The 24629-nt window shown below is 40.6% G+C and overlaps 1 long non-coding RNA gene across 2 annotated transcripts in view; it reads right to left on the reverse strand.

Moving 5' to 3' along the window:
* Positions 1-24629, reverse strand: part of LOC114853105 (uncharacterized) — a 64852-nt gene that overhangs the window by 25413 nt on the left and 14810 nt on the right. For both annotated transcript variants that reach the window (XR_005897634.2, XR_008694558.1), the window contains exon 2: positions 365-506. This is a non-coding gene — a long non-coding RNA (uncharacterized LOC114853105). The remainder of the gene's footprint in view (positions 1-364; positions 507-24629) is intronic.

The following is a 24629-nucleotide window of genomic DNA, read 5'->3' on the forward strand; positions in this document are numbered from 1 at the left end:
GGTTTAGTAGGTGTCTCTGGTGTGTAATCTTAAATATAACACATTTCTTTAAATCATACATAGTCACCGTGTGTCAGAATAGTCTTAGTAGTCCAATTTATGAGATGTCAGAGAATATAAAGGATGGGCCAGGGCTTCAGAGTGCATTAGTCATGTCTTTGTTTAGGATATTCATGCCTTCTAATGTGTCATGATGTGTTCTGACTATGCAGAGCACCGTGGAGGCAAGGCACTGATATGATGACCTGCATGAGTAAACAACCATGCTTGGCTGCTCGTAGAGCTGGGATGACTGTCTCAGGGTCTGAGTACACATGATATGACCTGGCATTTGGACCTTGCCAGTGCCCCCTGGCCTGGCTACCTGCTGTGTCCTCTATGTCGCCTCTTGCCAGGAGCAAGATGGATCGGGATAATTTGGCTGTCAGCCACGTTGAATGACGAGCCGTCAGCTAAGCCTGCAGACGCCCCACTTCTGGAAGCGCATCGGACAAGAACTGATGGAGCTGGAAATGAATACAAAGAATGTGTGAGTTTAGCAGTACTGAAATATGTTTGGTTTTGTGTGTGTTATGTTACATTTGCCATTGTGCCATTTTTGTATGTGATGACTGTACCAGTAAATAAAATACAATTGCACTGATTCACTCAGTGCAAATCATTGCAATTACAAGGATTTGCCAGAAGCAGCTTTGATTTAAAAGTTCCACATTTTTCAAGAGCACATAGTTGTTGACAATAAAACACTGTTGTTTTGAAAAAAAAATGTAAAGAACATTTGTCTGTCAAAAATACCAGGGTGAAATAAATAATGAATGGCCTGTACGCAAAGCACCTTGACACCGCATCGCGCTCACTCATTCACACTAACATGCTGATAGCAACGCTTCCATTACTTCTACTACAGGGGCTTCGGGTCTCATGCCACCTTCATGGAGTCCGATTCCGACAGATCAGTAACCTGCTAGAGGTCAGCAGCTCCTCCTGTTCCTCCATGCACTGTTATGGGAATGACGACTGCTGACCACCGATCGCTGGATAAAAAGGCCTCGCGCTGAACCTGGCTCTCCCTTTGACAGCTATTTTTACAGGCCCTCTGACCGCACTGCACTCGTACTCCGTGAAAATGCTGATTCGCATCAGCATGACTTGAATAACCCTGGTGCCTCGTCCCTTTGGAGTCCACTGCTGGCACAGACTCTAACACTAACAGGAAGCCTGTTTTTAGCAGGAAGTGAGCACTTGCTAATATTGATAGAAGAGGTTTGTCGCAGGTGAACTATGGGGAATTGGTAGATTTAGCTGACATTACAGTCCATGTAGTAAGCAGAGCCATTCACCCTCACACCATTCTATACAGAGTAAGATGATTTATGCTTAAAACCTGCATGGGTGACAGTTTGTCAGAGAACCAGGAAGTTTTATTTTTAGCCCCTCACCATCAGAATTGAGCAGTCCCTGCAGAGCACCATGTATGCAATGTCAACTTGTGATTTTTTTTAATCTCATCTTGATTTTTTTTTGGACATCTTTATTAAGTTTTTTCACCCAGTAATGGCTGCCATTGGCTCCAGCGCCCCTTCAACCCATAACACGAAAAGCGGTTAAGTTAATGGATGGAGGAAAGGCTTGTGCACAACAGGATTACAAAAGTGAAACAGTGTCCAGAAATGAGAGCAAAAACATTCTAAACATACTGTACAGTACTTGGTGACAAAGATTTGATTTAACCTTATAGCTGGTGAAATTCTTAGATTTTTTTAGTTTCCATGTACATAGAAAAGGTGCGGTACTGAAACCTACTGTGATACGGTCTCATGGACGTGACAGGCTCCAACTTCCTTGGCAAAAATCATAGTGATGTAGAAAAGGATTAAAAAATTCTAGATAGTGGATCTATCAATCTTGTGCAAAAAAAATAGATTTTAAAAGTGCAAATAAATTATTGGTATAACAAAACGATGAGCTGTTCACCAACCACATTCAACACTGGTTTTGGCCTTGAACACTTCCCACATCTGATTCGCTCCATGTGAGTCAGCCTATTCACAAAAACAGACTCTGAGGCGCTTGTCTAGGGTGAATAAGCCATTGTCTCCTCTTCCAGCTCCATTTTCTTCCATTTAACTCTGTTGTGCTGGTGGTTGACAGATCAAATTGAGAATCCCATTGAACACTCTTGAAAGTGCTGAAACACAAATTAATGACAGCCTTGTTTCTCTGTGTCCCAAATCCTTATTTGTAAAAGGACAGAAAAGTTGGGGTACTTCCTACTGACAGGCTAACGTCAAAAGACCAGACTTCCATCACTGTCAAGATACTAATACAAATTGTACAGTATATTTGTGACAATGTACTTTATGTGATTGACACAAATTAAGACAAATTAAGAATTAAGACTGTGAGCCTAATGGTAAAATTTACTGCGCGATGTTTACAACAGCAGGTTGTATACTGACAGGGTATGGGCTCTGTTGAAAAGCAGACCAGAAAGTGACTATACAAAGACAATTCACATGTTTGAAAACTGACACATTTCCTTAAAACTCAGACTCTATGATGCCACTGGACTAAGACATCTTGATTACAGTTTATCACAAAACATGTAAGACACCTGTGGAGGACAGAACAGCAGAATGAACAGATAATCAACCCAAGGATTGGGAGAAAGAAGGAACTGAAGATTTGCTAATGCATCAAACCTCAGCATCAAGGAAGCGTTACAGCCTCTGCTAGAAACCTGTTCTACTAAACACCCTTGTAATTTGACTCATAACCTAAACTGGAGTGTTTAGAGCTAAATTGAACCAAATACTTTAAAATTAATGGATATCTCATCACAGTGTGGACGGACAATGACCTCAAGCATCTTCTTAAAACTACCCCAGAGATTTTCTTTAAGGCATAAAAGTTCAATATTATGTTCTTTAACCTCACCTCAATCCATTTGAGCTGCATTTTATTTGCTGAAGGGGTTTCTGCCCAAGAAAAGTAGAAGCTGGAAACTTGGGCAATAAACGCCAGGCAGTGATCCACCAGGGAAGAAACCAGCATCTAGCGCTGTCTCTGGATCTTCAGGCAGTGTGGGCCAACAAAGTGTGTCAGAATGTCTTCTTTAACATTATGTTATCTTCATACAGTATATCTATATAGGAATATACAGTATACACATATTTATACACCTAGCCCCTGGCTAGATTAAGACAGCTGACTACCTGAGGTACTGACAGACCAGGTTCTCATACTATATAAATAGATTTCAAGACCTTAATGTCAGGATGCATTGAACTCAAAGTGCAAAAGGGCACTTCAGAGATTGACTGGCCAACAGAGTTTTGGATATTAACCCACTGAAAAACTTGAAAATGAGGACACTTTAAATCAAATCATTCACGATTTAAACATGTGAGAAATTATGGAAAAAAATGTGATGACAGTAGAGTATATACAGTATGTCCTTTTTCGTTGCTTCCAGAAACCACAATGTGAAACTGCACGAAGATTACAGAGGATACAAGAGCAAAGACATGCCTTGATCAAAAGCCAAAACACGTCACAGCGGTCAGATGAATCCAAAATCTATTTCTAAAGCAGGTCGACACCGGTTGTATCACTCGGTAACTCCTTTCGGCTTTATCGCGTCAGGAGGCGTCACATTCACATAATTGATTTGGCTAGTTTTTACGCTGGATGCCTTTCCTGACTCAACCCCTCTCTGAGGAGATTGAATCCAAGACCTGTGCATCAGGAGCGCAAAGCGCTGACCGCTGAACCAAACTGCCAGAGGTGAGAGTGTGCTGTTATGGCGCAGCACAGGTACAGTACGGGCGTAGGAGAGGCAATGACAATACGATTTTAACTTTGCATTCCCAAATTCAGGAGTAGAACACTTCATTAAATTTGAGAAGGAACAAAAGACGTTGTCAGTGTGACACAGTGAACTGTCATGTGGCTAAACAAGTTATGTGTCTGGTGAGGCACACCTTCGAAATATTCTACAGAGGATGCATTTGGTTTTTGTGTGGGTGTCCAGCATTTTCCATTACCCACAATTATAATGACACTGAGCAGGAGTGTTGTATACTGTACATTATCTCTGCATTAGCACTCCCATGAAACTCCAGCTGTGCTTTACCTCCTTCACCTAAATCAGAGTGAGATTCCCTGTGAATATTTTATGGAATGTAATTGAACGGAGCTGTGGCACCACATTAAAATTAATGTCATGTTTGTCTCTGCTGCATATTTTCACCCAAATGATTGTAATGGAAATGATCATGTGCCCGAGTCTGCATATTAAGAAAGAAATGGCTCTTCGGCTAAGTGTCTGGGGTGCTAATAGGGAGATGGTTTATGGCCTGAGACACACTGAGCCATAGAGGTGTAATGGCAGAATATACTGCACCGTCCTGTGGAGCAGACACCTGGATCATACTGTACTTAACACCATTTTCTACTGGTCTGTAATTTAAACATACCTGTGATGAATACTTTTCAGTGCTATTTGTCAAGTCTTTAGATCCTGCCATTTTTAAGTAAAGCAGCAGTAGGTATAAAATGCAATACATATAGTACAGAGTGTACAGTTGATCAGCCATGCACCAAGTCAAGAGCAAACGAAAGCAACCTCCATGCGCCCCATCAACAATGCTAATTGTTCTCCCTTTGGAGACACCGCCAAACTTTCTAGCAAAGTGAGCAGGCATGTTGAGTGTTGACAACCATATGGCTGCTGTTACTGAATGCATACACAGTAGTGCCTCATTAAACACAAACCCAGCAGAGTCTTTTGTCACTGCGGCTAACAGGGGCTGCCTGTCTGCTGCATCATGGGTCCAGGATGGGCAGGGCTGTGCTGCAGAAGACCTGCCCTGGCACAAAGCTCCATCAGGAGGTGGCAGAAAGCAGATGGGTAAGCAGTGGACTAGCGCCCAACGCAATCAGGCACCGACGTAGATGCACGCATGTTGGTATACTGTAGCAAGCAGTGCCATTAAAAATGATTAAAAACGAAGATGCCTGTGACAATCCTAAATCAGAAAATGTCTCCTCCTCATATACCCTGGAACTGTTAAACACCTGCATCCAGCCTTCAAACTGGAAGACGCTGGTCATTTGTTGTCAGTATGAAAGTGTGCCTGAGGATGGTAGAGCCCCAGGACAAACTAAAATAATGATATTAGCATCAGTACCATGTAGACATCACCTACAAACAGGCAAACATTTAGTTAATCAGTTCTCAACATTTAATTGCACACTGACCTTCAGTGACACTCCCATCTAGAAAACTACTGAGGCTCTCTACTGTGTAGTTTAGGGAAAACACGTCCGGTTCTTAAATGCCGAAGTGAAAAGTCTGTGGCCATGAGACACACCAGCTCAGAGGATCTGGGAAGAAAATCCCTGTGCTTGCACCTTCAGATAAACATCACTGACTTGTTTTAAACTTCCCCATGAGAACACATGAATGAGCTGCTGAATAATGAGCCTCGTGTCTGCTGTCTGTGCCCGTTTTAGCATCTCGCACAGAATAGTTATCAGCTGTCGGCGTCTCATTTTACGAACAGTACAGTACCTATATTCTCACCATACTTTGTTGTCTTGTTTTGGACCTCTTGTGGGTAATATAATTAAATAATTTCAGCAATTATTTTACAGAAATGAATAAGTCTGTGCTAGCTTTTTTTAACCATAGGACACATTAGCATCTCTAAAGGGAGGGAATCCAAGAGGGTGATTTGAAAACAGGCAGAGCCTCCATATTCCCACTGCATTTACATATACTTTCACATGCCAAACTAAAATATGAGTCAGCTTGAGCCCTGCCAACATAGATGCCAAGTAGATGGATTTGTCACTAATTTGAATAAAATGTCACAATAGCTATTTTCACACATTTAGATCTATAATGCTTTTCTCATTTCTCCTCCAAATCTTATTTCACCTGCCGTTTTTATTCTTGTCTTGGTTGTTTTCACACCTGTGGGTCGGATAGTTGTTTGAAATAAAGTGACAAGGCTACTGTGTCTGTTTGGGTGTCAAACTGACATCTTAGTGTAGGTGTTGGATTAGATTAGATTAGATTCACCTTGTCATTACACATGTGAAAGTACATGGGCAACAAAATACAGTTTAGCATCTAACTGTGTAATTCCAATTGCAAGCAGAATTTACAATGTCTACAGCAAGTACAAGATCATTACTGACAGTGTATATGGGAACTACTGGGCACATATACAGAAACTATAAACAAGTTAGTAAAATTACCTAATAATACTCACTAGTACAGTACATGAATGAGTGACTTGGCCCAGTGTGGTGATGAATACAGTTCTGTTTCATGTGTGGGAGAGATGTGGAAGGGCATGCTGGGCAGTGGGGGTCAGGGTTCAGCAATGTAACAGCTGTGGCAAAGAAGTTTGTCAGAGTCTGGTGGTCCTGTCCAGGGGTTCCTAAAGCACGGGATGGCAAACAGTCCATGTGAAGGGTGAAAGGAGGGTGAAAGGAAAAAGCTGCAAGTTCAACGCACGCAGGATTTCCTATAGGTCTCCTCAATAGCTTGTGCTCAACGACAGTGCAGCTCCAATTCCAGGCTTTTATACAGTACAGTGGTAGTGGTTCACCAGCACGGCTGACAGGTGATTCTTCATTAGTGTTCTTAGGAGAAAGAGGCACTGGTGAGACTTGTGGTCCAGTACAGGTCCTCTGAGATTATTGTAGCCAGAAACTCAAAGTTGGCGATACAGTAAGACAATAATGACTTTCTACTGTACCATCCAGGCACACTTTACATTTATGCAAAGTTTATGTTTTACTGATGATTGATCTCTGCAAAGATGCTTTAGCTCAAAAGATGCAGAAGTAAAATCAAGGATCATACAGAATCCTAGTTTAATTAGTGCCTGACATAGGTGTGTCACTCCATCTGTCCTTTAATTGGAGCTCTGGTGGAAAATAGCAGGTTTAGTGGCGTGGCCCATCTGGTCCCCATGCAGTCAGATATTCCTACTTTAACTACTAGTAGTAGAATGTGGAGGGAAATGGCTGCTGGATTATTGAATTACTGTATTATTTCCTTCTGTTGCACTTTTAACCCTGCAGCAAAAAGCACTCGGGCATGGGCTGTGTAACTGTGTGACAAACAATATATTACACAGACTACCGTGAAGAAGTAAAACCTGATCCCTTTGACAGATTATTAACGCTTCAGTATAGTCCAACAGTAGCTCAAACCCTCTAGAACAGATTTTAGTAATAACAAGATTAAGTTGCACTGCTGCAAGTGACTTTAAGACAGTTCAAACTTCAAACCTTTTAGTCTGCATTCATTTAAGGTTTGCAGGAAATGTGGTGATAGTAGTGAATGTGGGTGAAATGCTCATAACACAGACGTCACTTATAGGTTGTGAGAAAGAAGATTATGAAAAAAAAGCTAAGGACAGCGTCACATTGACAGAACAGTTATTAAGTGAACCATGCCAATACAGAGACCTTTACCATGAAAAAAAAATCATAAAGCATATGTTATTTTACCTTGACCTGTAGCAGCTGAACTCTATATGTGAGGTTCATAAAAGAGGTCAGCTATCACTTCTGGCATTATTTATATTCTGATGCAAAACAACCTTCTGTGTTGCACGGCGCAAGCACAGGCGAGCAACAAAGCATAAATATTCAAGAAAAAGTGTCAACAAGATGTTAAAGCTTACCTTTAGTCAAACCTGCTGCAGACATCTAAAGTTACCTGTTGCATTATAATGGCTTAAAATAGCAAAGAGAAGATTATGGAGAACAAAGGAAAGGAGGTTAAAACATCCATGCATGCAAACATTAGACAGTGATGACTCTAATCTATATACTCCCACTATACCACTGGTACTTCCACTAAAGAGATACGCTACGCAGTAGATAGGAAGACCAATATGAAGAGAGGAAGTGGCCAGATGGAAAGGAAATGGGAAATAAAAGAGAATGAATTATTAAAGACATGAGCAGATGACGCAGTGCTTCCTCTTCTTCATGCTGACCTTCAAAGAATGGCCACAGACTGGCTCAGATGAAGCCACGCAGCTCAAACCCCCTCTGGATCCCCTAATGATCTGGCTAATCAGGTTAAGAAATGTTTTTAAATAAGACCTTAATTTATTCAAATATTCAATGCACATTTCTCATTTCATTTGAAATAATGAGAGACAAGGAGAGAGGGGCAGAGACGGGGGGGGGGGGGGGCTGTGGGAGTGAGAGAGAGAATCTAAAGAAAAAAAAAAAAAAAAGGAGGAGAATGAATCAGAGAGGACAAAATGTAATTTGTCAGCCTATTCAGACAACCAATGCCTGAAATGAGAATTAACAGAGAACGTAGACGACTGCTCTTTAATTGGACAAGGCCACTCTTGACATTTTCAAGCCAAACTTCAGCGACGATGACAGGAGAGAATGTGTCGTAACTACAAATTATTCTCTCTGCTTCCAGCGCTGATGAGCCAGTTCACTAAGCCACGCTTTTCTCTCACTGTATTTGCATTATCTTTCATCTGGCCTCCACTGTCTTTATAATAATGCTTTACTTCCCACTAAAAGGCTGAGTAGACTCGCACATAGAGCATGCATGTTCTTGGCTTTACTTCAATTTGAGCTCTGGTGGCACCATTTAAATATACACAGTATGTGGTAGACTCTTAAAACTGCTTTGCAGCTTGAGAAGAAAGTGAATAATACTTTTTCAGTGATGGTAAGAATAATAAAATAAACCAGTATTACAGATTACACATGAAGATTGCTTTAGGCAAAGCTGCTCATGCAGCTGCTCAACCTGAGCTATGCTGTTAATTGTCATCACACAGGAAACACCACACAATTAAAAATATGGTGCATGCAGTCATTATGGATTTACTGTAGATCAGGACCTTCTGATTTGCACAGTGCATTAGCTCTTAGAGATGAGTTTTATGGTGTGGCATCCTCACTCTGTGGGTAACAAAACTGTGCTTACACAGACACACACATTTCAGTGTTAGAAAAAAAAAACGATTGCAAGACCAAAAGCACACAACTGTAGGCCAGTACGTAAGTCAGTGGTTACCCGTCAACAACAAAGCAGTAGCAGAGGAGGAATGGCTGGCTGCTGACACTACAGTCTGAAAGCCTTCAGCCCCTGCAGCCATAACAGACCAATCACACCTGGGGATTGTCCCATCACTGAACCCTGAACTGTACTCAAAGAGTAGCACAGGGCTGTGACGCAGCAACGCTGCATGGCTCATCTTTTATCCACAGTCTATGGCAAAGATGGAGCCATGGACAGAAAACTGAATAGCTAGTAACTAATGTAGGTCAGAATACAAAAGATCGCACAATATTTGATGACAACACAACACAAATACTGTAACTCATTATCAGGGTCAGAAATCTGTCATTAGTTGGATCACATCCCCTAAATCAGTGATTCTCAACTGGGTTCCAAAGGCGTTTTCCAGTGGGTCGCCGGCCTTTGCCAGGGTGCCGTCTGCACTCCTCAGCTGTAGGGGGCGATTATGGCCTGTAACGGTAGCTGGTACCTGCTGTTTGATCGCATAGAACAAAACCCTTCCGCTCCTCCAGTTTCACCTCCTTGCCGGTGCACATGCAGAACGTGTCCTCACTGCTCTGTTCCTGTTACTGGCTGCGCTGCTCCATTTGGTTTCCCTGCGACTCTGACTCTTCTCTGGTGCATCCTCGGAACTATTTCTGACCGAGTTTAAGCCTAACTCCCCAAAAACTGCTACTTACTGTAAGAATCTGAATTTGTCCATAATGCAGTGTCACATAGTTATTGAGTATTCTCAGCAACATAATTACACCAACTGAGTCCGTTAAAAATTATTACATTTAGAAAAATGTTTGCTAAACCTTCTGACTACAGTATGTCAGCCTTATGATTAGATGCAAGTAAATAAAGTTTCCTTGGTTTGGGTTGCATTAAAGAGTAATGGTGGCCCGAAGCATGACTAGCTCAGAACCACACCCTACATGATACTCTTGAAATAAGCATAACAAGCATTTTACTCATTTTAATGTCTTGTTTCACAAACTACTGTTCTGATGTCATCCATCAATCCATCATCCTCATTTCGCATTAACTGACTACTTCATAGTGTACAGTGTATATTCACTTGACTTATGAGGCAAAACAATTGGCCCCAATTTAAGCCCGCTGAGAAACGTTCCCTGCGGACAGCAGAGGAAAATAAATCATCTGGATCTGGGTTCAGACTCGTCTCAAAGATAAGTGAGCACAGGGCAGATCGAGGCTTGCAGAAGCACTTAGTCTCTTTTTGATCCTTTATCGCCTTTTGGCTGCTTTTACACCTTTACTCTGGGACCTCAGTAGGTTTGATAGAGGTAATTTTAAATTTGAAGCATTAACTGTTATTATTCTGCATTGCTTTATGTATAACTATTGGGAATAAAACTTTTATAAGTCTGACTTATGAATACCTATAAAAGGAACTGGTCTGTAACCACAAGGTCACTAGTATGAATCCCCAACTTGAAGCACAGTTTCCGTTCCATTACATGCCTTTATATAAAACCACATGATCATCGTTTTGGAAACTCAGTGCCCAACAGCATAAAACTATAACACGCAGTAAGTGTAAAATGCGTAGGGGTATAATGCGCAGTTCCAAAAGGGGAATATCTGCATCTGAGAACGGGGAGCAGCTGTGACATAGAACGGCAGCTGTGACATAGACAGCAGCTCATACTGAGGTAATTCAAGGGAGGAGCTAATGCAATAGTGCCTATAGACCGCATAGCTACAGCAGGAAGTGCTAGAAGAAGGCTTTATGCAGAGAATGAAGGGCAAAGGGGAGAGGATGCATAGTCCAGGTTTTACAGTCTAAAGAGATGAAACCAGTCTTCTGTTATGCTCTTACAGTAGTAGCCTTTCTTGACTCACTTTAGCAACATAGATGGTGTAACTTTCACTGAATTTGTATTAAGAAAAAAAATACTTTTTTTACATTTACAGTTTTCATAAGAACAAATGTCCTCGTTCCACCTCCTGATATACCAGAACTTAAATTATCATTTGAAATACAGTACGATTTCAGCATGTTAAGAGGCTTAAAACTGCCTCTTCTTAGTGTTTTATGCTAAACAGTGGGTTCTTTTAAGGAAGCCAATAATTACCATAATTTTGGAGTGAAATATCGCTTAGTTTATTTGAAAACGGGCGTGTTTGCATAAGAGATGGCGCTTTGCAAAGATTGAAGCTTGAAGTTAACTTTTTGCATACTTCGTAACATAATCCAGTTTGCGGGGACATAATGTATAAACAACTGATGAGGAATTTTGACCACCTGACGCATTAACAGCACTGCATTTAACAAGCCAAACCCATTTTAGGTTTTAAATATACATTAAAGGTTTTACATACTGTACACAGCCAGAAGGGAAATCTTAACATGACTCTATGATTTATGTAGTCCATAATGATTAAAAATGTTATGACTTAATGCACACAGCTGTGGGCATTTGCTCCTATTTGTTGAGTTGCGCTCTTATTGTTTTACATGATTGCATGGTATTATTTCTTTAATAATGTTGACGACATTATTGTTAAAACATTGTATATGGCACCTAATCTCTACTAAACGCAGAGGTTTTCACTTTAATTGCAGTCTTCATTGCTCTTTCCCTCATACTGCAGCTCATTCTGTTCTGCCTCTTGGTTCCTTCTTCTGCTGGACTAGTGTCATACTTTCATGTGTATGTACTGCTACGTAGTGTGTTCAGTGCAGATACAGTACAGCTACCTTATACAGTACTCATGTACACTACAGTATATTGCCAAAAGTATTTGCTCCGTGACAACCCATTTCTATGCCACAGGATTCAAAATGACGTCGGTCGATCCTTTGCAGCTCCAGTATAACAGTGCCAACTCTTCTGGGAAGGCTGTTCAAAAGGTTTAGATTTGTCTTCATGGAAATCTTTGACCATTCTTCCAGAAGCGCATTTGTGAGGTCACACACTGATGTTGGACGAGAAGGCCAGGCTCCCATCCTAAAGGTACTCTATCGGGTTGAGGCCAGTCAACACCAGACTCTGTCGTCCGTGTCTTTATGGACCTTGCTTTGTGCACTGGTGCACAGTCATGTTGGAGGAGGAAGGGGTCATCTCCAAACCCTTACCACAAAGTTGAGAGCATTGAACTGTCAAAAATGTCTTGGTACTGTCTGCTAAAGCATTCACAATTCCTTTTACTGGAACGAAGGGTTCAGCTCCTAAAAAAACAACCCCACACAACTAAACTTTACACTTGGCACAATGCAGTCAGACGAGTACCGTTTCAATTCAACAATTCCAGACTCGTCCAACAGATTGGAGTGACGAATCGCTCTTCTCCATCTGGCAAAGAGGATATGTCTCCATTGCTCTAGAGTCCAGTGGTGTCATGTTTTACACCACTGCACCGGCACTTTGCAGTTGGTGATGTGTGGCTTAGATGCAGCTCCTTGGCTATGGAAATCCATTCCATGCAGCTCTCCGCGCACTATTCTGGAGCCAATCTGAAGGCTGTATGATGTTCGGACGTCTGTAGCGATGGACTTTGAATAAAATCAGGTTCTTATACTGTAACACATCTGACAGTTGACTGTGGAATATTTAGGAGAGGGGAATTACTGGAATTACTCATAACTGGATTTGTTGTACAGGTGGCATCCTGTCACAGTTCTACATTGGAATTCTCTGAGTTCCTGAGAGTTCCTGAGAGACCCATTCTTTTACAAATGTTTGTGAAAACAGCATGCCTAGATGCTTGATTTTATACAGCTGTGGCCATAGAATTGATTGAAACACCTGATTCTGAGTAAATACATTTGGCAATATACTGTATATCTACATGTATACATTTAGTATGCATCTTTACACACGCTGCATGTGCACACATCAAACCCCTAACATTATATATTATTGCAAATGTTTCTCTAAAATAAGCCTCAAAGAAACTCTTAAGTCCAGCCCTTTAAAGGTTGTCAGACCTGTTCAGCATTACCCCACAATATGAAGGCCAAGCTTATTCAGGACAGTTTACTCCTGTTTGTGTTACAGTATCTAGCGAATAATTACATGGCAAGCTGGTAAATGTGCTCAAAAGTGACCAAAATATATGACTACTGTCACTGTCTACAAATGTTCTGCTATATACTCATACACACTACCCAGACATACTGTAGTCCTGTTTCCTCCCTTTTGAGTGGGGGTCACATCTTCCCGTCAGGTATATACAGTAGGAATCATTAGGGTGATGCTGTCTGCAGACATGACTACATTTATAAAATAAACACCATGCAAACATTTGAGAACAAAAACATGTTTAGCAGCTATGACCTTGAACTAAAATATTTTGTACTCCACAAACTTCTACTGATATGGAACATGAGATGGGAGTTCTTGTCGCCTGCAGAATCAGGAAACTGAAATGTTTTGTGACGAGTTGACGCATTTGTAATCCCTGCAAAAAGCAAGGTAAGAGCATTCTGAAGAGCATGCATAAACGTAGGCTGGAATATGTAAATCAGTATAAAAGCACTACAGGTGACTGATTGGCTGTGACATACACAAAATATCAAGCCTGTACAGTATAATGTACATTGTGCATGTACACAAGTACTGCACTTTTAAAGAACAGTATAAACATTTGAACAATGATATTTTGACATATCCTCCTATACAACAAATACACAAAGTACAGCTGATGATGACCATTTTACAGGTACAATAAATGCTCATGGATTTATGCGTTTCCTTTCTTTCATGATGAATTGCATCCATACAGAATAACAGATGTTCACATGTGAACTTCATGCATGGCACTCTGAAAGCCTTTTAGTATGGGGGTTTAGGCTGCAGGATAAACGGTCCCTTAATCCTAAATACTCTGGTGATTCATTGCTCTCGTTGCAGTGTTTCGAACAGCAGGATAAACACAGGTGTAATTAATAACAATAATAATCATGGCTGCATTTGATTTAGGTTTGGGTTTCAAGGCCCTGGTGTTGTGAGTGCTACCTCACTGTGTAGCCAGGGAATGTAAAGCACGTCAATGAAATGAAGCCATCATTAATGTTATTAATTGCAGCAGTGCATTTCCCGCTATGACAAGTCGAAACGTCTGTTGTGTAACAGGTCCACTGGGTAATGTGCCTCGATGTGCCATCAATAAAGCGTCTCATTTATAGCGTCAAGCACATGCTCAGTGAATTATTGTTTAGCTAGACTTCCACTTCTGAGTCACTAAAGGCTGTTAAATGAGCAACCTCTCTGCAAGGTGTTAACACAGGAATGATGAGCTCTACTGCATGCTTCATCTGCCCAGCGAGTAGCTAACCATGTCATTTAGTTCAATGTCATATTAGGCAACTCATTTCCCTGTTGCGTGTCTGTATACAATACAGTATGTATCTCTCAGCAGAGAGTGTGTCAATTTTTACTTTTAATTGAATAATTATGAAAAGGAATGAAGTGGTTGAGTGGTTGTTCTAATGGCTTTTGTGAGCCGTTGGGTGATTTATAACATAAAACAATAACATACAATTATATTTTGTAAATATGAGCTCCACACAAAAGCACCTGCTCAAGAATCAAATCTAAGCCTTTCTAGCCGTGAGGCGACAGTTAACACAGAGTGTCGCCTGGACCAAGAACACAATTTAAAATATGGACAAACACAAAATTCCACAGGTGAAATAGAGATTTCATTTTTCTCACAGGTCTCCGTGTTTGCAGGCAGAAGAAAGGTCTGAAAAGCAGTTCATGCAAGCTTATTTGGAACATGAGGCACATGCTGAAATATCCTGTGACCTGAAAGTTCAACTAAACTATGTTTACCCTGTATGAGACCAGACAGCAGAAATAAGAGGGAACCTTTCCTTTTTTTGCTGTAGAATCTCACAAATGAAACTCCTGCAATGAAAGGCCTTCTGTCAATCAAAAAGGGCCGCTCTGATAAAATATCTTGTTTATACCTCAGTTTCATCAATTAAAAGCAAAAACCCATCAGGTTTTTGACAGTGGCTCAGTATTCTGAGGCTTAGTGTCTATCGAACGTCGACATGACGTTCGATAGACACTAAGCTCATCTGTCATTACCGATCTAACAGAAAGCAGAACAGTTATATTTTTTCATTAAAAAAATCAACAGTGTTAAAACTATGTCAGTATCTGTGATATGTTGCCAATATTGGAGACATTATTGGTGTTAAAAACATCCAAATACAAACTACCGGAACCTTTCTGTTATTTTATGGGAGGAGACAGGAAGGATACTGTACGTATAATTATTAGCTTTTCTCATTGAGTGAATGTTTTTCCTTAGTGTGTTCATGAGTCCTAGTGTAGTGTTTAGCATGTCATTTATATGACATTATTTGCCATTTAATTCTCCACCTTGTCACTGCAGTGACCCACACTCAGCCTGTTTGATCCCAGCTGGTCCCCTGTTGATGTTCTGTGTATGTGATTAGAATGACGGGCTCGCTGAGGTGAATGCCCCTCTGTCCTTTGCTTCCAGCCTTCTGATTCCTTTGTGGATGCTCAGCTCCCCTGTGGTCGCTCGTTTCTGCGGCCAGGGCTTTTATGGGCCTCTAAAGAACAGCGACCTGGCACATTCACTTTCATTAAAACATCAGCTGCACTCACAGCTGGAATGAGCGGCCAGTGTCACAGCCTCACATTTGTCTCTCGGCCTCTTTGTTGGTTGAGACTGAGGCTACAAAATTGGAAACTACTGTTAATGAGCTGATGAAGCACAAGGTTGTTTTGTGGAAATATAATGAGAAAATGACTCTAACAATAGGTTGGAGCCTATACATCACTTTAGGAGCACATATTCCTTTTGGTGCTCTACAAATAACATTCTCTCTGGGAATAATAGGCCCATTGTCTGCGCTTTCACTGTGCAGTGCTTCATTGTTTCAGCCAACACAGGAGTCACTTCATGAATGCTGTGGAGGAGCATCCAATTATACTAGGCTAATGAGAAACACTTAAAATAATGAACTGCTTATAAGACCTTAGTAAACACAGAGTTCATGATAAATTAATGAGTTCACGTAGATTTAATGAATTGCTCATCGTCTATCATATCATGCTTTATCAGTTCTTTATATCTAAATCATAGATTAGTTCCTCATTAACATTCACACAATGGGTCACCTATTACATGATTTGAAAAATCTTGAATTCCTTTTGTGTAGCTCTAATCAATTGCACTCTGAACAAATTTCCCAATTCACCATTTCTCGTGTGTATTTCTGACTGCAGTGTTTGTACTGCGAGGCTTGTTCTTTGAATGTCTTCACCCTCTTTGCCTTTCCTCTCTTTGCTATAATTGAGAGTGGAAGTGTGCGAGCCTAACTCTGTCTCTTAATGTCATGAACCTACTGCCCCAAAGGACTCACTGCAGTGTTTTTCTTTCTACCTACTCATGGCATGACATTTACCAGACAACATGCAGGGGTTTCTCTTTACACCACCCACCACACGCAACACACTTGCAACCCATGATTAAATGACAACACATGACAATAAGAGCTGAACACAGCATTATTATAACAATTTGTTTAACCTGCAACAACTAGAGCTGTTGGATTTGGTACAAGAATGCTGAAAATATTGGGCCATTTATTAACATTATCACCGGATTAGTTCAAAGCAACAGAGATGCTAAATATATAATAACATATGTTATAATTACAATATATAATTAATAATATAATATAATAACTTACACTGACTGTATGTGAAAGCATCTTTACATTGTTTCTTGCGAAGCAAGGACTGCAGCACATCATTGTCAGATTTAGTGAAAGGTTATTCGACAAATATCGACTCCTGACTCTCCGCTTCTCTTAAAATGCAAAGAGTTTTGGAGTGAGGCCCTTCGTATAATTTAGTTATTCGTGGGTTATTTTAGCCTGCTGCTTCCCTCGCGGGGCCACAGAGGCTGTATTGTGGGCAGAACAATGTGATGACAGGGCTGTCCTTTGGGAACATCTAATTAGTTCCACTAGGGGAGCAAAGCAGCAGCACACCGTGCCCTGATATTTGGCTTGTGCACTCAGCGGAAAGATAGCCACAGGGCCCACTTTAATTGCAAAAATGCCACCAGTGTGTGTCTGCAGCCTCACCTGTCCATGATCATGAGAGCATAAGGAAGTGCCCATCTTTCTGTGTGTGTGTGGGCATCAACTCGCATAACATCAGTGGCCATTCATGTGTGCTAATGTGTGACCCACAGTCTGTATAAATATGCACCTGGGAGTGTGTGTATGGGTCCCTGTTTGCTTATTGATTCATACAACTCATTATAACACACACAGTTTGATTTGATTTGAACTTGATTCAGGTTGTTTAAAAGCGCATGTTAGATGTCCCTTTATCAACATGTTCTTGGAGAGGAATTTAAATTAGGGAGATTTATTCTACCAAAGTCACAGTAGTACTACAACTACAGTAGTAGTCAAACTGTTTTACGCATTTACAGTGTTCTTGCATGAGCTGCTGCAGTCAGTATATCGCCAGATTCATTATACCTGAAACCCCATCTGATCATCTTTCAAATGACACAAATACGGAATTATTTGTAGTATAATTTACTTAAACTGCAAAGCTACATGTGAAGAAGATTTGTCTATCCATTTCCCTAACCACTTGTTATGGGTGTTACATCTGACTTATCAAAGTCAGATGTAATGATTACCTTTAACAGTGTAATCATGGCATCATGGCGATTTTAATGAAAAAGATCAGATGCTAAAAGGCTTAATGGGAGCCCCAGCCAAAACAAACAAAACTACTGTAGGTGGGAGCCTTGAACCATGCCATGCAATGGGCTGCTGCACTCTGGCTTCCCCTGCTGAACTAATTATCACCCAACTAATATAACACACACACACACACACACACACACACACACACACACACACACACACACACACACACACACACACACACACACACACACACACACACACACACACACACACACACACACACACACACACACACACACACACACACACAGTATGCTGTACAAACACAAATATGATGCACACACACTAGTGTGTACTGTATATATTGGCAATAGGAAACCTGATGAGGATATGAAGAAAAACTGAAAAGGAGTGGATTAAAGACATGGGTCTTGCACAACAAAAGCACCGAGACAGAGAAACAAAAAGACTGTAAGATGGAGACAGATGAAACAAAAGGCAATTAAAAAAAGAAGCTGAGGGAGATCAAACAATCGACCGAGACTTTGGTAGCATATCAAGGCACCTGGAAAAAGAAAGATGAAAGGTAGTGTAAAATAGTAACCAAGGGGAAAAATATCACGCATCTTGAAATCAAGTGTTGTTTCTGAAGGAACAATGGTGTTGTTCACCCTGCTGGTTCCTGGGCCTGACACACGCATTCAAACAAGTCACCCATACAATTCAAGCAGACAATGAAAATGTCCTTTGTAATGTCATAAGCTCTTACTATTATGGGATCAAACCATCACTGCTTAGCTTCTCAGGCATCCTTCAATTTATTATCCAGCTCAAACACAGTTCAACCGATTAACTGTTCTACAGTTCCTCCTTCAACAGTGTGTGAATGCTGAGCATGTGGATGCATCCGATACTTATATTCACTGATGCAGCTTTAAATGTGTTAAAAAAGCAGGCAGCCAGTTCAGAGACTTTACTTTTTACTAACTAATTTAACGGTAGCAGTCTATTATTCTATAATTAGATTTTTCAGACTTTACTTTTTTACCTGTTTACTAAGAAGGCAACAGAAATAACTTTAAATGGCTGCAGAAACAGTCTGGCAAAGGACCTCTGAGGCGCTACTAATCTATTCTTTATACATTCTGAGGTAAAAAAATAAAGGCATGAGGGGGCCGCGGAGGCAGGAGACTGATCAAAAAGAAAGTGAGAAGATCTGCAGAGCTCCAGGGGAACTTTGGGAGAGAGATGACTCGACAGGTGAGATCCAGCAAGGTTTGTAAAATGTAGAGAGCAAATGAGATTGTGAGGCATGGGAAAAAAAAAGATGTGGATTTTTCCTGGGACGCCTTACTGTCTAGTGTTAAAGCCCATATGTGCTGTCAAAGGGTCTTTTAGCAAGAAATTGCAGCTTGTTGCCAAGGTTGTCCTCTCTAATCCTACATGTCAGTGCAGTGACAGCAAAACGCATCATAACTCCTCTATTAACTATTCAACACTGGTTGCACCTAAATAACCTAAATATCATCAATATTATCATTTTTTGGGGGAGGTATTGCTAACAGCTTGATTTGATTTTTGCATGACTACAGACTGGCAGACTTTTGTACTACACTTTGTAACAGAAAGACGACTGACCCTGTAAAAGTAGCAGCTAGGCCCTGGGATGACTGATGTAACTTATCCTACTCAGGTAATAGCAGCACACATTTGGAGATTATGTTCCTGCTCAGAAGCAAACTGAACTAACTATAAAAATGTCAAGGTATCCCATTGAGATGTGTTTTCCTCTCACTTATTCCCTGCAGTTGCCAGTTTCAATTATGTTTTGCTGCATTTTGCTTTGGTATAACAGAAGCATGGTACTCTGGCATCCAAACACAATTTGGTACTGAATCATTTTTAGAAGCTCTTGGCAGAGTTACATGCTGTTCTCTGCATGGTGTTCTCCTACACAAACCCAGTTCACTTGCTTCATGCTCAAATGAAAAACCAAAGCGTGCCGATGCTGGACCACAGTAAATATAGACAATGCAGGTGCTCAGATGATGCCTTTACTAATGCCTCACAATGTTGAAGTCGTGTTGTCAGGCATCCGCTGCTGCTGCTGCGACAGAGCCCAAAAGCTACTTTCCCGCAAAGCAACGATGGGGGAATATTTATTGGGGCCCACACTCGAAGAACCTGGCAAAGTGGCTAAACCTTTGACCAAGCTGATAAAACCTTCATCTGGAAGATTCCTTTATTTCAGTTCTCCGCACACTTGGACTGTAACTGTGTGTTTGCGAAGCAGCAATGCTGTTATTACATCTGCAGTGGTCTAAGACAGACCCACCATAGACGGAGAACATCATCATAACAACATCATAAGGGCAGTGGTGGTGGGGCAGGGCCAGCGGTAACTTTCACGACTGACTCAAGCTCCTTCAAGCAGCTCTAAATAAATGTCACATAAGCACATTCAACCTAGAAAATATACTTAAGTAAAAACTGCATCAATAAGGAGTAAAAGGCAGCATGTACCACATTTAATCCCTCCTCCAGATGGTTTTACTATTATCACATAACTCATTTTATTTTTTGTTGTAGTAAATTAGTGGCCTGTCACACAGCTGTCACATACAGCAACAAAAAAACCTTCATAAGTGGCTTCATAATTGCAGACACAGTAGCTCCAATATAATGCTGCGCTTAAATGAACCATTTCTCTTACACATTTATGTTCACTGTACGCTTTTATGCTCAATGCTTGCGTTTGATTGTCAATCATCTGGTCTACTCTCAGCAGGGAAGATCATTTCCACCACTTATATGACCCTACAGTATATCCAGATGCTGCTTGTGATAGTTGCTGCTAATTGTTTAAAAACAACAGATGCTGATTTGTGCAGTATTTTTAGGCTAATAAAGCAAATAATTTCTATTCATTTTTTATTAGGATAGCTTAAAAAAATATAATTGTTTGTTGCAAATGAGATAAATAATCGGTGGTCAAAGCTCTTTAGTACAACTTTCCCTGTCCAGAGGCTCTGGTCTCTAATCCTACAGCATTAACTGTTTGCAGTATTTGGAGATTTTCCATTATGAATCTGTACAGTAGTTCATATTTCAATTAGAGCTCTTAATCAACCCTCAAGGCAGAAATATTTGTGTGCAAATGTCTGTTTCCTTCATTATAAAATTTTATCAAAGAACGCTTCGTATGCTTTTTTCAGCCAACATCTGTTGAGTCTGACAACACTGACTCAACAGGGACCACTGGATGCAGGCCAGTAGAACTCTTTTACGCTGACTAAAACAGCCAGCTACTGTATAACCCCAAAAGGGTGCAATGTCCTGAAACCTGAAAACGCCACCAGAGAATGACGAGTCTGAGATATTCAAGTAAAATAAAAATAAAAAAGGCAAAGCATAAATAGAAAATGGATCTGGACTTGGATTTCATCTGCCCTTTCTTTACAGCTGTTACTAAAGCAACAAATTTAAAGCAATCAGTTAAATTATCCATCTGCATATAGCAGCTAGTGTACATAAGACCCAGCAGTACTGCAATATATACAATATTCATGGCTTCACCGACATCCTCAGCATTGTTATCGGGCTGTCTGTGCCTTCCCCCAAAACAGTTGAACGCAGAACCCTTGCTACTGGCTCATAAACCCGTACCCACTTTAATATTATTGTTCGCCAGCTCAGCTCCTTTGAAAGACACGCATCATAAATATTACTTATTCCCTTCTGATGCGGTCCACTAAAATAATTCTACTTTGATCAGTGAAACACAGTATTTTTGTATTTATGCTGCTGTTTGAGGACTGGGGTTCACAAACTTACTGGTTCTGTTGGCCAAAAAAAGTTTGGGCCTGTCAAGTAACAAAACTAAAGACTCAGTTTCAGCCTGAGGATTTGTACAGTACAACTATAAAACTATCTTTGGCAAATATCTATAACGCTACTGAATTTACTGTGCTTCTACAGTAAATGCATTTAACTAAACATGTTCACCAATTTCAGAGGAAAGCTATTAAATCAACTCCACTCACAGCTGAGTTATTGCCGTTTAGTCATTGTTTCTGCATTTCTGGCAGAGCCTCTTCTGTCTTGTTTGCTTCCTTCCTACCTTCCTTCCAGCATCCTGTGCATTGTCCACTTTCTGATGCAGCATTTGGCAGTTAGCATCAGATACAATATGTGGAGTGTGTGGCAGGATGCCAAGGCCAGACGCATTAATGGTGTCAAAGTTTGATGTGTTAATGTGCTGCACTGCTAGCGCAATGTCCAACAAAGCCAAAAAGGCAATAAGAGACAGAAGGATAGAGAATGGAAATATGCTGAAATAAGACATGGGAGAAGAAAGCTGAAAAAGAACAACAAACATGTACAGTACATAGAGTAGGGCAAATGCAAATAATACGGTACATGAGAAAATGAGCATACAAGCAGAAAAAAGCAGGAAGATTGAGAAGAAGGATGTATGGTGAACAAATCATCCATCTACCATAACTTTGTGTGAGCACTGTTTAAATGAGGAAAGTGACATAACACAAACAAATCTTCCAACAGCTTCACTCGCATTGAGACAACCTGAACAGCAGCCTTAGCCTTCAGGTGATGCTAGTTGACAAACATACAGCTCCTTTTCTGGAGAAACAAAACACTATCCTCATATGAACAATGCCTTTTACAAAGAATCTGTCTATTAGTTGAAGGGACTGTGTCCTGGAATACTAACACACTGCATGACAATCACACATGGAAACAAGCTGTATTTGATTACTTTCTAGTGTAACTCTTCAAGTGTTGCGTTTATTAACGACTTACACATCCCAACAATCTTGGATTAGGGGTTGTACTCTAAATAAATACTACATACAGTACTCTTTGAGCCTGTATCAGCTTCCCAAAGGAATGGCACTTTGTAGCTGGATCTAGCACTTGGCACTCTCTGCCGTGTTGATTAATTCTAATTTTAAGACAATGATCAGCCTGCCACCAAATCAATGTGTCAGTGTTAATTGGAGTTTCCTGGCCTTCATGTTAATTTGTCCCTCCGGCTCTAATTGGACACTGACAGGCAAACGCGCCTCACTGTGGATCAGAAACCAGGGTGACGTTAGCTTGTTGCTTGGAAGTTGCTCAAAACATGCCTTAGCGTGACTGGGATGAAAAGCGAATGGGAGGGAATTAGAAATGCATGTCAATCTTGTTTAAAGTATATTGTGGTTCCTGTCCATTGTGCATCAGCTGTGAAATTGTTTATCATTTATTAGATTAGCTTTAGAACCACTGGAGAGGAATTTCTCATGCATATAAACCTTTTGGACAGTAAGTTTTAAATAAGATTTCAATACTCCTGTTGTTAGTTGGAAATATGTGCCACGATTAAAGTCACACAGAAAATATTAGAGTTCAGTTTGCTGTAAAATTAATTTCATCAACAATGTAACGATGTAGAATGCCTTAATTTCCATCACAAATGTGTAGCCCGGAGAACACCCCACAGCGTAGTGAAGCATATTGTTTTACAGCTTACTGCTACTGATGGAATATCATATTAATGTGGAACACAAATATTCAAAATGCAATTGTCCACACCTGGTTTAACACTTAAATGCGCCAGTATTTATTTGCAAAGTCACATTACAGAAAACACCTTTTTGGATTATCTAACACGCACGCACGCACACATCCCTATTACCACACTGCAATTATCACCAATAAACACACCCCACACCTCGAGGGACATTTGTAAAAATTCTAGTATTTGGGCCAGAATACTTGGTGCTTGCATCGCTAGGCAACAACTTTGAAAAAAACATGTATCCTTTTCAAGGCTCATCTACGAATATAAAATCTGAAACTAAAACAAATTACAGATGTTTTCTTACAAAGTCCACAAGAATGGAAAACTATTCAGCAACTCATACAGTATTAAAAGCCCTACAGGAGATCTTTAACATGCTTACAACTATGGACGGAGGTCAGTGATGAATGTCCAGTCATCTACACCTGCCAACTAACCACGCATTGTTGTCTTCTGTAATATAACAAAGCCATGCACATAGCAACAAAGTGTTACCATCTCTGTGAAGAAACTAAACATTTTTATTATTTTTTTTGTTGCCTCTTTAATTTTTATGTTGGGGAAGCTCCATTCGATTTCATGATGAGTAAAGCATTAAGCATTAAGCATCAATCGTCACATGCCTCCCGCCTCCCGCCATTTGTTACACGCTCTGAATTGGAATGTGTCGTCTTCTCCTGTTCTAACAGCAGTAACAAATTTTCCCAGAACACCAGAATACTGGTTTTGATTTTCCAGCATACAGGGAGGTGGGATGTGACAGTTATCTTGCCTGACTTTCTTTGTGCCATAGCTAATTTAGTAAAACGCTTTACTAAAATATTCAAGAATAGTTTAGCCTGCTGGTGCAAGACTCACTGCGAGCCCAGCATCCATTAGGATGCAACAATAACACCTCCCATCTCAACACAAACAGGTGCAGGTTTAGAGCAGCTTCCGTACAACCTTTAGAAGTGCTGATGGCAGAATTATGAAACTAATCACGAGGATCATGCTTCACTCCCATCTGAACAATGTGCAACAGATAAAATCCAATCAGTCTGACCTTTGTAAGTGCAGATAGAGGGAGAAGGTAGAAAAATCTAATTCTCAACTCCTGAGTGGACGATTACAGAAGCAATAAAGCAGCTTGTTCATCTGATAGAGGCGAAAATATTCAAATTTGACATTTGAATGAGGTGTTCTACATTTGCAGGAGAGTGTCCAGCGCCTGTGGTGTGGTGGTGATAATGCATGGAATGCTAAACGACCGTTCAGGAGGGTGCAGTTACACACGGCCAGCG

Source organism: Betta splendens, chromosome 4, assembly GCF_900634795.4.
Source record: "Betta splendens chromosome 4, fBetSpl5.4, whole genome shotgun sequence".
NCBI classification, from domain to species: domain Eukaryota; kingdom Metazoa; phylum Chordata; class Actinopteri; order Anabantiformes; family Osphronemidae; genus Betta; species Betta splendens.